Consider the following 16,020-nt stretch of genomic DNA (forward strand, 5'->3'; position numbering starts at 1 on the left):
CGGGCAGATCAGACGCCTAAGTCATCTGAGGGCATTCCCTCTCCGATTGCGTTCCAATTCACACGTGATCAACGTGAAAGTCTGTGGCAATAGTACGAACTCCCACTGCGACAGTAAAGCAACGGACGTGAAAGTCTGTGGGAATACCACGAATTCCCACTGCCCGTAAAGCGACAGACGTGAACGTCTACGGGAATACCACGAACTCCCACTGCACGTAAAGCGAGAGGCGTGAAAGTCTGTGGGAATAACACTAACTGCCACTGCGACAATAGCAGTCTGAGTCTCTGTACTCGGTTAGAATCCTTCACTCAAAAACACTGCTTCAGAAACGACAGGTGGGTAGCGTCAACGGAATGTTCAATTAAAGGCACAACAGAAAGACGGAATGGGAATTATTCTCTTTCACTGCCAATACTGGAGTGCTCAACTTTCCGATTGCCATCCTCAGACCATCTGATTTTTTTGTTTCCCGTTTGTATTCTGGGACTTGATGTTTTTCCTTTTTTCCTTTGACATTTGAAATTTAGGAAAATGGCAAGTCCCAGAATAAAGAATGGCCACAGGGAACTTGAGTGTTCTGCAATAGAACAACACATTAACTATTTTCATAAACAGATTGTGAATTCCCACGAAGGCTTTTATTATCAAGTTTAATTTACACGTAGGTCGAACTACGAGTCCCACAATTACTTTAGAGGGCCACCTGTTAATGTAGGGTGTATCATAGAGACGCTGATTCGTGAGCGTGAAGGGAGGTTGTGTTGTTGTCAGATTGGCGAGGGCAGACCTTCGCGTCGTTAGATTTGAAGCAGAATGTAGTTGGAATTCTGTCGAGTTTCTTAGCAAAACCACACCATTGCTTTCGAACACGTTCTCTTTGGAAATACTTCAAATGTTGTAAAGTAATTTATGTTATTTGTATTTTATTGTGTCGTAGCCAAACGTCGGCTTTTCACTTATAACAATACTCTTAAAAAAAAAAGGTAATAGAGAAAAAAAGTAAAAAGAGACGAACATTGCAATACAATTTAAAATGCAATTTACACAACTTATATACGAAAAAGGATAACATGAGGAAAATGTAAGAAAGCGACAAAACCTATCCATCCTATCTAGACAAGGCCAATTTTCAAAGTAGTCAAATACCTAATATATTTATTCAGTATAAATTACGTATGTTATTCCTCAGTTGGTTCAAAGAGTGCCTATGTGACGTAGTTGTCATCAACGCTGGTGTGAAGAGTAACCTGTTTTGCACCCCTTTGCTTACCCAGCCATGCCATACTTTCCCTGTGCACGTTTCATTTGCTATCTTACGTGAACATATGATAACACATATTATGGTAGTTTCATTTTTTAAATTTTACATTATAATCATGTCCATATTATTCAAAATGTAGCCCCATCTGAATTTCGATGTATTTCCTAATGGATCTGTGACTTCTGTGCTATTGTTTATTCGTTCTTTCCTACAATCTCTCTAACCATGATTCCAGCATTTCTTGTGTCCTCATCCTCCTTGATCTTTCCTCTTCTTTCAACATGGTCACCTATGCCATCCTGATCAATCGACTCCGATAGAACCTGGGCATCACGGATCAAACCCTGGAGTGGCTGAGCTCCTTCCTCTTGGACCGCCCTTCCAAGGTCCAACTTGGTCACTTTCTCTCCACCACCTCTCTCTCTACCTGTGGCGTTGCCCAGGGCTCTATCCTCTCACCCTGTTTTTTCAAAGTCAACTTTACCCCTGTGACCCACCTGATCTCTACCTTCTCCTCTATCGGTGTTATGAGGATGACACTCAGCTTTCCTTCAGGCTCCCCTCAGCCTCCTGTCCTCTCTCGCGCATTTTTGACTGTCAGTCCCCAATTCAGGATTGGTGCACCTCCATTAATGCCAGTAAGACAGAGATCCTTCTCATTGGGACCCCTGCCCTTGCTTTTCCCCTCTCACCCTGGTTGCTCGCCTTGGGCCTTCTTCCTTCGCCTTCCTGTGAGGCAATACACCTTGGTGTCATCTTTGTATCCACTCTCCCTTTCTCTCCTTACATCTCGGATGTCGCCAAGAAGTCCCACTACAAGCTGCACCTCTTCAAAGGGACTCTTCCCTTTCTCACTTACCCTCAGAAGCTCACTGTCTCCTGAGCCCCAGTTCTCTCTAGGCTGGAATACTGCAACAGCCTCCTTCTCAATCTGCCTTCCTCACGCTCCACCCTCTGCAAATAATCCTGAACAGGACTGCAAGACTTATACTTGGCATCAAGCCCAGGGATTGCATCTCTCCAGCCTTGAAATCTCCCCACTGGCTCCAGGTGGCTGCAAGGATCAAGTTCAAGACCCTTTGCATTGTCCACAAGGCTTATTGGGGCCGGGGCCCACACAAAATACAACACTCTTTTCCAAAATATCTTACTTCTTGAGCCCTTCTCTCAGCTCTCTCCAGCTTTGTAAGGGTTAGATGTCTCCAGGCAGAGAGTGGGGGCTAGAACTATCTCCTCTGCAGGTGCCTCCCTCTGGACTGGCCTCCCTGCCCCTCTCAAACTTGAGCTAGACCACATGAAGGTCCAGGAGCAGCTTAAAACTGTCCTTTTCTCCTCTGCTTTCTCTCTCTCTCCCTCCCCTGCTGACCTATCTGACCTACCTGTCTGCTTTACAAACTGGTTGCTTGGATATCCTCAGAGTCTCATTGGGTACCAGGCTCTTTCTTATCAGTCACCCTTGCACTGCCTCCGGGGATACCAAGCACTTTAGGGGCTGTTACTGTAACCCTACAGTCCCTTGTTCTCCTTGCACTACCCGGAGCCATGCTGCATTAGGTGCCCTGTTTATCCCTCCCCTCTCTCTTGTACTTCCCTCCTCCCTTTCCCTTTGCACTTCTCATTCTTGCACGATATGAATGACACAATGCTTAGTGAGATTATTTGTCTTGTCCTCCTTCTGTCTTCCCTCCCTTGTCTTGTCGCGCCTAGAAACACTTGTGTACAGGTGTGTTATAAATGACTTAGATCATATATCATAACCCCCCCAAACCTTTCTTGTCTGCATGCTAGTCCATTTTTAGGAAATCTCGCAATAACTTTACCCACAATGCTTTACTGTTGTTGGTTTCCAAATTGTAGCAAATTTGTTTTCACAAATTAGATAAAATAAGCCATTGATTGGTACTGAGACTGAGAGAAAGGCTAGAGAATAGCGTCTTCCATTTCTTCATGATGCGTTCGAGATATCCGTGACCTTTTCAGGTCTGTGCGAAACAATCTCCATAGGCGAACCCATCAGCACATATGTTGACTACATTAAATATATAATTTCGAAGACAAAACTGTGTTACTAGATGAACCTATTTTTTAAATGTATTCATTTTGTACTTCATCTTATGCATCTCAACCTTTCCACTGCCGCTACTTTCCTGTTGAAGAAATCCAAATGTAGCCTCTAACTGGCAGCAAAGTATACCAATGAAGAAGGACAACTTAAGAGTGTGATTCCCTGAAGGTTATCGCTAGCCGACTAATATATATATTAAGACAGTAAAATTACTCAGTGAGTTAAGCATTTTCTACTCCAAACTGTGTGTGATCTGCAGGTTCAAATCCTGGCAAGGCCAACCCAGCCTTTTCTCCGAGGTCGATAAATGATTACCAACTTTGGTTGGGTGGTATTGTATGTAAATATGTTCTAGGTAAAGCGCTTTGGTGAAAGTGCTTTATAAATAAAACACCCTCATTATGCATTGTACACCTCATCACGTATGTATGTAATTCTGTGACAATAATACCCCTCCCCCCCTTTGCACGGTATCTCCTCCCCAGGTGTACCATCAAAGCAGTGTCTACTCTAGCTGCCAAAATGTGTATAGGAGAATAGCACAGGGGCAACACGCTGGTCTTGGATGCAAGAACACGCAGAGAAACAGAGGTTCGAATACTAGATCCGCGCTTACAAAATGAACTTGGGTATGGTATTAGGCGTGTTATAAAAAACAATAAAATAAATAAATAGTACAGTACTGTGTGTGACGTTGAAGCACCGGTTCTGTCTGTGTATATATGAGACGTAGATTTCCCCCTTTCTTTACCAGTGCCAAACGTAAAATGAGGAATGCAGCAATGTTTACGGAGCATTTCTGAACTGCAACAATAATTGTGCGTGTAAAACTTATGCTGGTTCCAATTGCACTTTCTGAAAAAGGTAACTTTCGCAGAAATGTCCACAATGTTGGCAATGAACAATTAAAGTTTTGGCAGTTCAATTCAATTCCAGGGAAATGCATCTTGTTGTGTGTGTGTGTGTGTGTGTGTGTTTTATTTATTTGTTTATTTTACATCTGGTATAGATATTTTTGCAGTTCACATTCTGAATACAAGACTACAAGTCCTAAAATGTACAACAAGTAACTTACTTGGATGTGCTATGTACAAATGCTGACTTGTGAGTACCTGAGAATTGTGATTTGTGTGGGCGCTGCAGATTTCTTTCTGTCAACTACCATACAAAGTATTTTTCATCCAACCTCCACTATTGCAGTCCGTTATAGAGCACTTGTGTTTACCTGTATTTGCAACAAAGAAATCCAATCACCCCCAGCCTTCACTGACTGCTGATTGACAAATGATTTAAACACAGGGCTTTATGTATTTAATCACAATGCTGTCAGTACTCAATACCTTTCATTCCTATCAGACAAACAAAATATTGTGTTGCTGAACTCACACTTTGTACTCATCCACCAACCCTTTGAAGGTACTTCATATTGAGCAAACCTAGACACTACTTTTGATTTTGTGTGATCAGTCTTTGGAATGCACTCCCCGATAAGATCAGAAAGATCAACTATTTCTTCCTATTCAGATGCACCAAATGTTCTGACTGATCAGAAATAATTTGGTTGGATAATAATGTTCTGGATTTTGCTGTATTGATTTCTGACACACTGCCTGACACAATGCCTGACACAATGCCTTCTATATGTTGCACTTCAATAGTTAACACAATATTTTTAGAAATCAATGTATTGAAAACACTAATACATAGTGCAACTGTTATAATGTCTGTTGAAAGCTGGCATTCCCCACAATTACAGTAAAATAACCAAAGAGGAGACACTAATGGACACACCCCAGTAGGGAAAGTGTAAGTGAGGTAAAAGATAAGACTTTATATAAAGTAAAAGTGGGGCATGCAGAGGACTCTGCTACTCCGAGAGCGCTCTGTCCAAACAACAGAAAATACACTTTATATTACAAATCTATGACGTGTACTATAGGGGATACAGTAAGTCGTGGGTATTGGATGAAGGGGACTGGACAGTATCCTTTCTTTATGGTTGATGCTCCCTGATTGGTCGGCGCTGGAGTTGTAACTTCGTGGAGCATGCGGGTCAGCTGGGCTCATGTGGGTGGGGTGCAGGGTCAGGCGAAGTCCAGGTTGCTTTAATTCATACTATCCAACATTTGCCCTTTTGGTCACACACATTATATCATTTAAGCAGTTGACCTGAGCCATCAAGAACAAGGGTACATTGGCCCAGCTGCCTTATCTAACACAGTATTTCAAAATGCACTTAATCAAACATCTCTTTGAATCTTGATGCGTGTCTTTTGAATTTTGTTAGTACACGAAGAATATATAGCCACATGACATTAGTGACGGGGGTGAAGTAGGGTGGCACAGGGGCGAGAGGCTTGCAACTGTTACATCAAAGGGGTTTGGGGGGCTTGGGGTCTATATTTCCTTAGAAGGGGTCTTTTGGTGCAGAGGCAGGTTTGTGGAGACGGATGGTTTTTTCCAGGGCCAGGCTCTGGCCTGGTCACTCACAGGGCAGTGATGTAAAAAGGAAGATGAGAGATACAGTGTTTAGTTTGTTACTTTTCACACCCAAGCTTCCGTGAGAACTGGACAGCTGCGGAGACGGCAGAGGGGAGGAAGTGGGGGGTTGGCATACTGGCTATGCATGGAGAATGAAGGGGAGAGGTGCAGGCCGGCCTACAGCATTTGCATGCGGCCTACTAGAAAATTGAGTTAGAAGTTAACACACAATGGAGTCTAACTGCCCATTGGCTGTGCACAGTTATGGGTCATTTAATGTAACCTCACACGTTGGCCAGAGGTGCGCTGTTAACCGCGGAATGAGCATATCATGTGCATTGTTAGGAATGAAGGGGGGCCTGGGAGACCCTTCCTGCTTTACATTCCCCCCTTTCGTTACTTAAGTAACAAATATTGTAACTTTCCCAAACATCTCCGTTCGGCTTCCTCTGGTACTGCTTCATCCCAAGCCGGGGTTCCCTTTCTAGGCATCCAGGCCCAACATACCGCCCTAAGGCTCTGCCCTGCCCGTGCATATTCATATGGGGTACAAGTCATGTAGCTGCAGCCCCAATCCCCCTCCAGCTCCACCCATACTTCATCATACCATTCTAATTCCCAGGGTTCCTTGATTGTGGTGTACCATAGTGGATCTAAAATGTACCCAGTTCTTTATATAGTAGTAATTTTTTATTTTGGCTCTGAATCCTCTCCTGTTTGGACCTGGGCTTCATGTGCTATCTGTGCTACTCCTGCTGCGTTGCCTATTGTCACCATCATCATTGCACTGTTAGGAATAGATTGTGCACAGCACCTGCACACACGAAAAACGAGTAAGAAAAAGCCAATGATGGGTATCAGCAGCTTCATGGACATCCCAAGCCATGACGGGACCCACTCGAACAGGTTGTCTAACCAGGCACTGCACTTCACTCCTCCTTCTTCCTTCATTCTTTCTCCAAGGTTCTGTACTGCTGCTATCACATGTGTTAATGTTCCATTGTCCAAGTTAGCAGAGGGTACGAAAGTGCAACATGCGCTCCCGATTTTTCAGCAAACACCGCTGTCCATTGCGGTTAGAAGCTCCAGGATGTACCGGTTTTGCATGGTCATCAGCTGCAGGGCTCTCAGCTCCACGTTCATCACATTCAACCCTTCTTCTGTGTCATTGGCTAGCTGGATGTGTTCCCACCAGGTTATTTGTATCCATTTCGCGTTTGGATGCTTGGGACGAGGACACGAAGAATGTTTCTGCTAAAGTAAATAACTTACATTTGTCAGGGATTTGCGCCAAGAGTTCAGAGGATTCTGTGTAGATATAGTTTGATAACCTCCGTTTTCAGGATACTGTGCTTTGCTGCTGTTCTTCTGATAAAACGTCATATGCAGGGGGTTCTTTGGTTGTGGACAGGGGTGCCTGGGACATTTTTGCTAGCACCCTGTCCCCTTGGATGTGGCTCTCTGGTACCACCATCAGGGCTGAGTGCATCGTGGCCAGAGTGCAGGTGCCCCTCCATGACTGTGGAATGTGCAAATATGCCTGTTTGACGCATACCAGGCATGTGTCCATTAAAGCTGCTGTTCCTTTTTTCAAGTCTGGAATGATGAGAATTTAGCTACAGTTCTTGTTCTTACCCAAGGGCACTTTCCCTTCTCCGTGGAAACACAGTTTCGTATGATATTTCACGTTGCACCTTGAATGGTTTCTCGAGAGCTGAATCCCATGTTAGTTTGGCGATGTGCTGCGACCAGCGTGCTTTTAATCCATTGCAGCTTCTCGTTAGACAGTCCTCGTAGAGCCTCTGCCTTACACGTTACTTGTTCTTCCTGCCATTTGTTGTTGAAAACATTGTCCCTTGGGTAATGAAAAAAGGTTCCTTGATGCAGACAACTCCTTGTGTCTTGTGGTAACAGGTCTTTTTATTCTGCAACACTTGTAATGAAACTATCTATTGTAGAGTCGTAGGCATTGAGGGCCCTCGTTTCTGCCATCTCTGTACCTACAGTGTGAGACATAATTGGGTTAAGTATACACAGCATATTTTACTTCATGTTGCATTTTTCGTGTAAGTAACCAGGACTAATGTCTGGCAGAGAGACTCCCAGGGCCCCCCTTGTCAATTAGCATATTTAAGTAACTTTGGGTCTCACCCTAAGTTACTAGGGGAATCCAGACGTGGACCCCTTGCTCACTATTCTTAGAGAGGCACAGCTCCTCCCTACTGATGAGGTCCAACCAGACCGAAACATGTGTCTGGGGATGCTGTTGGTACTCTTGTTCAGAGGAGAATTGCCTAGCATTTCGGTGCTGGACTGCCCCAGGGCAGGACAAAGACTGATATGTTTGGGATATTTCTTCTCTGTGAAAGATAGTGAGCTAAAGACTCTGGGTAAGTCTCTCGTAACCAGGACTAATTTCTGTCAGAGAGACTCCCAGGACCCCCCTTGTCAGTTTGAGTATTTTCTACGTAATCATTTTCATTAAGGAAGCAAGAACAGAAAGAAGGAAAAAAAATAAAAAGGAGGGAGCGCGAGATACTGGGAAGAGTAGAAGAAAAAAATAATGGGGGGCAGAAAAGAGAAAGGGAGAGGGAGGGAGAGAGAGAGATACTGGGAAGAGTAGAAGAAAAAAATAAAGGGAGGGGGAGAAAAGGGAGAGGGAGAGAGGGAGAGAGGGTGAGAGGGAGAGAGGGAGAGAGAAAGTCACTTCCCAAAACTGTAAACGTATGTATTTTGAGAGTATCATTCAATTTTATATACATTGGTTTCTTAATTTTATGTACACCTTTTTCTTTCATTCATTTTCAGTTTCTGTATGATTATTAATGCTACAATTGCATTGTTCATTCCTCAACATTTTCTTCCCCTCCACTATAACAGTTTCATGTGCATGTCCGAGAGATGAATCCAGTGTTTCAGCCCTTTTACTTTCACCGCAGTGGGTGTACAGTATATCACCTCATAGGGACCATGAAATCTTGGAGCATTCCATCTCCATACAAAGCTGTGCACATAAACCGTCTCCCCAGGCATTAGTTGGACATTTGGACTGTCTGTCACTATATCACTTTCATGTTCCTGTGTGAAAGGGGGAGCAATTTGCCTTGCTATTATCCTAGCTGCTCTAGTCAGTTCCCTCAGGTGATCTTGAAACTCTTCCCCTAGTACCGTTGCTGTGCTGTATTTATCTGATATTCTCCTTAGAGGGGATACAGGAGTATGCATGAGCCTTCCTGTCACTATTTCATGGGGTGACAAGTGGTGGTCTTTGCTAGGCTGATTTCTCAATTCAAACAGAGCTAACAGCAACCATTACACCCAGTTTTTCTTTAGGGTGTGACATAACTTAGACAATCTGCTCTTAAGGAGGCTGTTGATTTTTTCCACAATCCGGTTAGCTTGCGGATGATGAATCGAACATAGTTTATGTTTTTCCCCAGCAGAGCAGTTACTGCTTTGAACAAGTCATTGACGAAATGTGCCCCGTTGTCAGAGCGTATGATGTCACATATCCCCCATCAGGGAAACACCTCTCTCACTAACAATTTTGCAGTGCATTTTACATCCGGGTGGGCGCAGGGTCCTGGTTTCACCCACCGCGAGAAGGGGCAGATCACCAAAATCAGATAACTTGCTCCATTACACCTTTCTTCCATGTCTGCATAATCAATATGCAGTTCACAGAATGGTCCGATGGGGTGGAGCAATGTTCCTCGCAATGTTCTCAAAGTAATTCCTGAGTTGTATATCTGGCAGGTTGTGCATTCTATTGCTAGCTTTGCCACGTGACCCTGTCACAAACCAATTCTCCTGTATCTCTGCCGCTCTTTTAGAAGCTCTGAGTGTTGTACCGGGGACCCATCTGCTCTCCTGAACCTTCTCCTCCCCCACCATGACAACCCCCCATGTACTGTTGTGGTCATGTAGGCTGAATCTGTGTAAATAGTTACTGCACACTCTTTTACTGTGTGCAATGCCTCAATTAACACTACCAGTTCTGCTGCTTGTGGTGAAAAGTGCGGTGGTAACCTTTTTTGTACTATTGTCTCATACTCCCCGTCTTCCAATCGTACTACTGCTGCCCCTACGTGTTTTTCTTCTATCTCTGAATTTATTGATGCTGACCCATCTACAAAGTACACCTCCCCCGCTCCCAGGGCATTCTCGTTTACTTTGGGCATGTCATCACCCTCTCCCTGGTATGTGGCACAGTCATGGTTTTGCATGCCTTCTATAGTGCACGTTGCATTTACTGTTTTGCACAGCACTATGCGTATGTTTGGATTGGACAAAATAATCTCATACGCTGTGGCTCTTTGTGTTTTTAGCGTGGACTTTGATCTTTCGAGGATGGCAAACAATGAATGTTCAACCAACAAAGTCACTGAGCATCTCATTACAATTGTGGCGCTCTTCTCAATCGTGAACGCGGCGGTTGTGAGAGCTTGTTCGCATGCAAAATGTCCTTGCATTACCTCGTCAAGTGTTCCACGGTAGTATGCTAAAGGCTTTTGCCCCAGTGACATTTTTTGTGTTAGTACTGCCGTCATCAGCATTCCATCACAGTGTGAGAACAGGTAGAAATCACCGTCATAATCAGGGGTCGCTAAAACTGGTGTTGTTGAAATCCGATCTTTGAGTGTGTGTTCATTTCTGGTGTCCATGTCAATGTGGTGTTTCCTCTCTGTGCTTCTTTTAGTGCATGCAATAGTGGTTTTGTGTATGCTGCATAGTCCAATATGCTCTGCAATAATTACACATGCCCAGGAATTTTTGAATTTGCTTTACTGTGCTGGGTTTGCTCACTCCGCGCACTGCCGCTGCTCTATCTGGTATTATTCTCTTGCCGTCTTTTGATATGAGTTGTCCCAAATATAACACTTCAGTTAGACAGTACTGCAATTTTTGTTTGTCAACTTTGTACCCTTTGTGGGCTAGCAAGGTAAGCAATATTATTGAGTCATGTCTGCACTCTTCCTCACTTTCTCTGCAGATTAGCAAATCATCTACATACTGAATAATGATGCTCTTTGTGTCAATGTTTCCAAGGCCCTCATGTAATATCCTGTTAAAAATGCTTGGGCTTTAACAGTACCCCTGGGGCAACCGGCAATGCTCGTATCTCTTTCCCCCCAAGGTGAATGCTGTCAGTTATTGTGATTCTGCGTCCAGTGGTACTGAGAAAAATGAATTTTTCAAATCTACCACTTTGAAGCATGTTGCTGACTTTGGGATGCTACACAAAATGGATGCAGGATTTGGGACAAGTGAAAATTCCTTTTGTATGAAATCATTAAGAAGCCTTAAGTCCTGTATCATCCTCCAAGCCCCGCCCTTTGCTTTTTTGATCGGATAAATGCAAGTATTACAGGGTGAATTTGATGGCACAATGATCCCTTGCTCTAATATGGCATGTATTGTTTCTTTTATCCCCTCCTCTGCCTCTCTGGATAGTGGGTACTGTTTTACACGGGGCAGTATTGCACCTGGTTTGAGCTTGATCTTAACGGGGATTACTTCCTGTAGGAGTCGCACGTCATGGGTCCCTGTTGTCCAAAGTATGGACCGTACTTGTTGCATGTCTTCGTTGAAAAATGCTGGCAGTGCACTGACAATGGCCATGAGGGGAGTTGTCACTTGTCTGTGCTGGATCATTATCTCACATGGGATGGGAATCTCAATTATTATTTCTCCTTTAGTGTCATTGCCAGTGAACAACTCCTCATCTCATATGTCATGGAGTGCTATTTTGCAATCTATGCATAGCACTGTCTGCCATTCACACCCATGCATGTCCATTTCTGCAGATACTTGCACACCATGAAGATCTATGGACATTATCGTTCCGGGCACTATATCTGGGGTTGCCACAGGTCGAAATACAAATTCCGATGGTACCCGCCTCTCTTGGCACGTTATCTCTGGTACTACTCTCGCCAAAACCTGTACACCTTGCACAAACATGTCTGGATCAATAGGTATCCCACGGACTGTTAGTTCATTGGCCTGTGTGTGTATAAGCAACATGGCCCTCAAGGCACATATCCCTGGTGTCGAACACACTATCCGTCTTTCTGTAAAGGAGATGGTCATATTAAGCTTGCTGAGGAGGTCCCTCCCCAACAAATGTATGGGCAAATCTTCATAATACAACAGGGGTGCCCGCACTGTTTTCCCCCCACTGTGATATCCAAATCTTGAGTATATGGAACATTGACCACCACCCCAGAGAAACCCAGTGTCTCCAATGTTTGATTAGAAAGTGGAAACCGGCCTTCCTTTAGACACGATTTTTCCGCTCCCGAGTTCACCATAAAGATGAACGGTTTGTTAACTATCTCTGCCCCCACCAGTGGTTCCTCGTCTGCGCAAAGGGTTGTTGATAGTACTGGACACGCAAGTGCTCTCTGTGGGCTGTCCTATGCTGGATGTCTCATTGTTTCATGATTGTTGAAAACATTGTCTCCCACCACTGCTGTCCCTCTGAATGGTTCCAGTGTGCCATTTGTTGTGGTGGCGAATGGGTTGCCGCATCTAGGTGTCATGTGACTCTGTGGTGGTGGGTAGTGCTGTGTGCTCTGCGGGGGTGCTCTGTATTCATATGCATAACAGGGATTGGCTTGTTCTTCGCATCTATATCCACACATAGGCAGGCCATAGGGGCTAGCTGGGTGGGGTGGCCATACTGCTGTTCATTTTGGTAAGATGTCATGGGAAGGCTACAACACTCTTTTGAAAAATGGCCCCATCTACCACAGTTCCAACACACTTCTTGCCCTCCTCCTGTGGCCCCTTGACCTCCATACCCCACGTTTGACCCTCTGTACCCACCTATTCCTCCTCTTCCGCACCATTGTGGCCCTTCATACTGCTCCTCGCTGGCCCATTGCTCCTGTCCGTTTGCTGCCCAATTTGCTGCCATTCTTGCCTGTATTGCTATTGGCCCCTCCTCTTCATCTCCCAGCCGTTCTGCGGGGAGGGCAGCAGCTACTGCTGCACCCTTAACCAATTTTGTTTGTACTAATTTTGCTTCGTCTGCCAACCTTTTCCCTCTCTTTGATCCTCCTACAGTGGTGCACTATGATGCTCTGTATTTCTGGCCAGCCTTTGGCATCTATCCCAGCAATTTTATCGAGTGCCTTCTGTACTTCCTTTGGGACGCCCCTCTTAATTATGAAGTTAAACAGGGAGGTTGATTGAACCCAAGCCGTGCCTGTCTCTGCTCTCCACGCGTCCTGCACCCGAAGAATGTAAGCTGAAGCATCCTCGTCTTCCCCCCTGGTGCACTGCATAACTGACTGCAAGTCGGGAGTGTCTGGGTATGTGCCCCTCAATGTGTACCATACCCATGCCCTCACAGTGTTGAATGCTGCACCATCATGGCGGTCACAATCGAATGTTACCCCGGGGAACCCCACCTTCGCTGACACCCTATTGGCCTGGTCGCCTACTGCTGAAACTAACAGACTTTTAACATCACGAGTTGGTAGGGGGACCCCGGTGGTGTTTTTCTCAAATGTGTATATCCACTTACTTGCTCCCCCTGAAAGTGGAGGTAATGTTTTCAACAGATTTGCTTTGTCCCTTTGTGCCAATGGAACATAATGCGGCCTCCCCACCCCCTTGTGTATCAATTGCATATGTAACTTGCTTTTCCCTCTCCCCATACTCACCTTTACTCCTTTTTTCCCTGTTACTGCCTCCTTTCTCGTCCTATTCCTCAGTCTCCCTTGGTGCCATCCTTCTTCTTCCCATTTCTAACCGGGCGATGATCCTATGAACAGTGACACTCCGCCTGTCACCCCACCTGTCTCTTCACCTGCTCCATTCCCCTCCTCATCTTCATCTAGATCACTCCAGTATTTTTCCTCCCTCTCAGATGCCAAACCCTCCTGCCCTATACTCATCAGTTCCTCTCCCTGGTCTACTTGTATTATTCTGGCGGGGGCATCATTTACTCGAAATAGAATCTCCCCCTTTTTCCAGTCATCCCCCACTATGTATGTTTGGGTGCCAGGCGTCTGGGGCGACGGTGTTTGCTCGCTCCTCTGTAAGGGCGTGCTTTGTTCACATAGCCCTCTGATCCGTGTTAGTGCTGTCTTGTGTTAGCTGTTCTTTATTTAGCGGAGGGGTACACATCTGTCTGAATGACCCTTTTGGATCATATGGGGTGGGGCTGGGATGTTGCTGGTGTCACAGTGGGTGTGCTGGGCTTTGATACATACACGGGGTCACTATATCCCTCTGCAGATTTTGTTAGCATTGGATATATTCTTGCAGGCTCTACAATTTTTTTCTTACCCCCCCCCCCTTCACTGTTATTTGCTGCCTTGGGAGACGTGCCTTGCCCTTATTCTTGCTTAGGGGTATTTCTTCAAATAGCCTCCACAAATCTAACACTTCTCTTCTGTTATGGAGCTCTTTCCCTTTATACTTTATGGTCAAGTATGTTGCTACCATGTCTAGTACCAATTTATCAATTGATCCACCTTCAGGCCAGACCTGGGGCATACCTCCCCCCTTCATAAGTGGTGTTTCTGCCCCCATTGAGTCTTAATTGTGGTGAGGGTGTGTGCGTACAAGTATGGACAATCTAATACCAATTTCAACCATTTTCCCATGAACAATAGTCCTTTTAAAATTTATTTTTTGGTCAAACCAAAATTAAACAGGACATTGGCCATGTGACATATAACATTCAATGAGACAGCCACAACATAGATCATTCAACATTGAACAAAACGTTATACACAAACATTTAAAACATAGACGCTGCCGGCCTGCTGTCCCCTATTTTCCCCCTACCCTTATGGAACCCTGAATCTCGCCACTGTCCTGCCCCCCCCGTGGACCACCCTCTATGAGTCAAGAAAGGAAGAAGGGAAAAATAAGTGTTTCTAAAAACTATTCCGAGTCTTTTCCTTACACAAGACTCCTACTTTGCTCACTTTGTCACCATTTAGTCCCTGTACTAGTCGAGATAGTACTACGTGGCGCCGCCTTCTACCCCCTCACAGAGCTAGGTTCTCGTATCTCTGTTCACCTCTTATCCTCTTTATAAACCTCTAATGGCCATATGTGACAGAAAAAGGCATTAAAGAAAAGTCCCTTGCTGTTAAAGAAAAAGTCCCTTGTTTCTATCCCCACCATATTTTCTCAACACACCTCCATCTGACTCCCTCCCCGTTCTCCCTCCATCCTTTTAGGGTCTCTCGCACTTGATACTCACGTGTCCGTCTTGATCCGAGAGCCTCCGAACCCAGTCTGTCAAGGTGCCGCCCCACACTCAAGGCTACACCAAGCTCCGGCGAGCGGTACGGCTGGGTATTTGCAAAGCCGGGACCCCTGGAACCTTCTGTCCTAATGTGTGCATTTTTAAGGGTACCCGTTGCCGTAGGTGGGTAGCCTTGACAGGAGTGCACCCTGGATCTCGCCGCTGTGGCCCGGGGATGTCTTGTACCAAAAGGAACGAAAGAACACAATTGCGTCGGGGTCACCAAATGAAAGCTGGCATTCCCCACAATTACAGTGAAATAACCAAAGCGGAGACACTAATGGACACACCCCAGTAGGGAATGAGACCAGGACCAAGTGCAAGTGAGGTAAAAGATAAGATTTTATATAAAGTAAAAATGGGGCATGCAGAGGACTCTGCTACTCTGAGAGCGCTCTGCCCAAACAACAGAAAATACACGTTATATTACAAAAACGCGTCATCTATGATGTGTACCATAGGGGATACAGTAAGTCGTGGTTATTGGACAAAGGGGACTGGACAGTATCCTTTCTTTACGATTGGTGCTCCCTGTTTGGTCGGCTCTGGAGTTGTTGAACTTTGTGGAGCACGCAGTCAGCTGGGCTCATCTGGGAGGGGTGCAGGGTCAGGCGAAGTCCAGTTTGCTTTAATTCATTTAGTACTGTATATAAAGTTCACTGAATATTTCGTATATCATTTAAGCAGTTGACCTGAGCCATCAAGAATGAGGGTAAATTGGCCCAGGTGCCTTATCTAACACAGTATTTTCAAAATGCATATTAATCGAACATCTCTTTGAATCTTGATGCAGGTCTTTTGCATTTTGTTAGTACAAGAAGAATATATAGCCACATGGAATTAGTGACGGAGGCTTGCAACTGTTACATCAAAGGGGTGTGAGGTTACGGGGCTTGTGGTCTATATTTCTTTAGAAGGGGTCTGTTGGTGCAGAGG

General features: G+C 45.0%; 1 long non-coding RNA gene across 1 annotated transcript in view; it reads left to right on the forward strand.

Annotated features, from left to right (window-relative positions):
- Positions 1 to 232: 232 nt before the first annotated feature.
- The window catches only part of LOC138527916 (uncharacterized), a 366,749-nt gene continuing 350,961 nt past the window's right edge, over positions 233 to 16,020 (forward strand). Inside the window, exon 1 of the long non-coding RNA XR_011284086.1 lies at positions 233 to 338. This is a non-coding gene — a long non-coding RNA (uncharacterized lncRNA). The remainder of the gene's footprint in view (positions 339 to 16,020) is intronic.

This window comes from Ambystoma mexicanum, chromosome 7q (genome assembly GCF_040938575.1).
Source record: "Ambystoma mexicanum isolate Mex_15411 chromosome 7q, UKY_AmexF1_1, whole genome shotgun sequence".
In the NCBI taxonomy this organism is placed as follows: Eukaryota; Metazoa; Chordata; class Amphibia; order Caudata; family Ambystomatidae; genus Ambystoma; species Ambystoma mexicanum.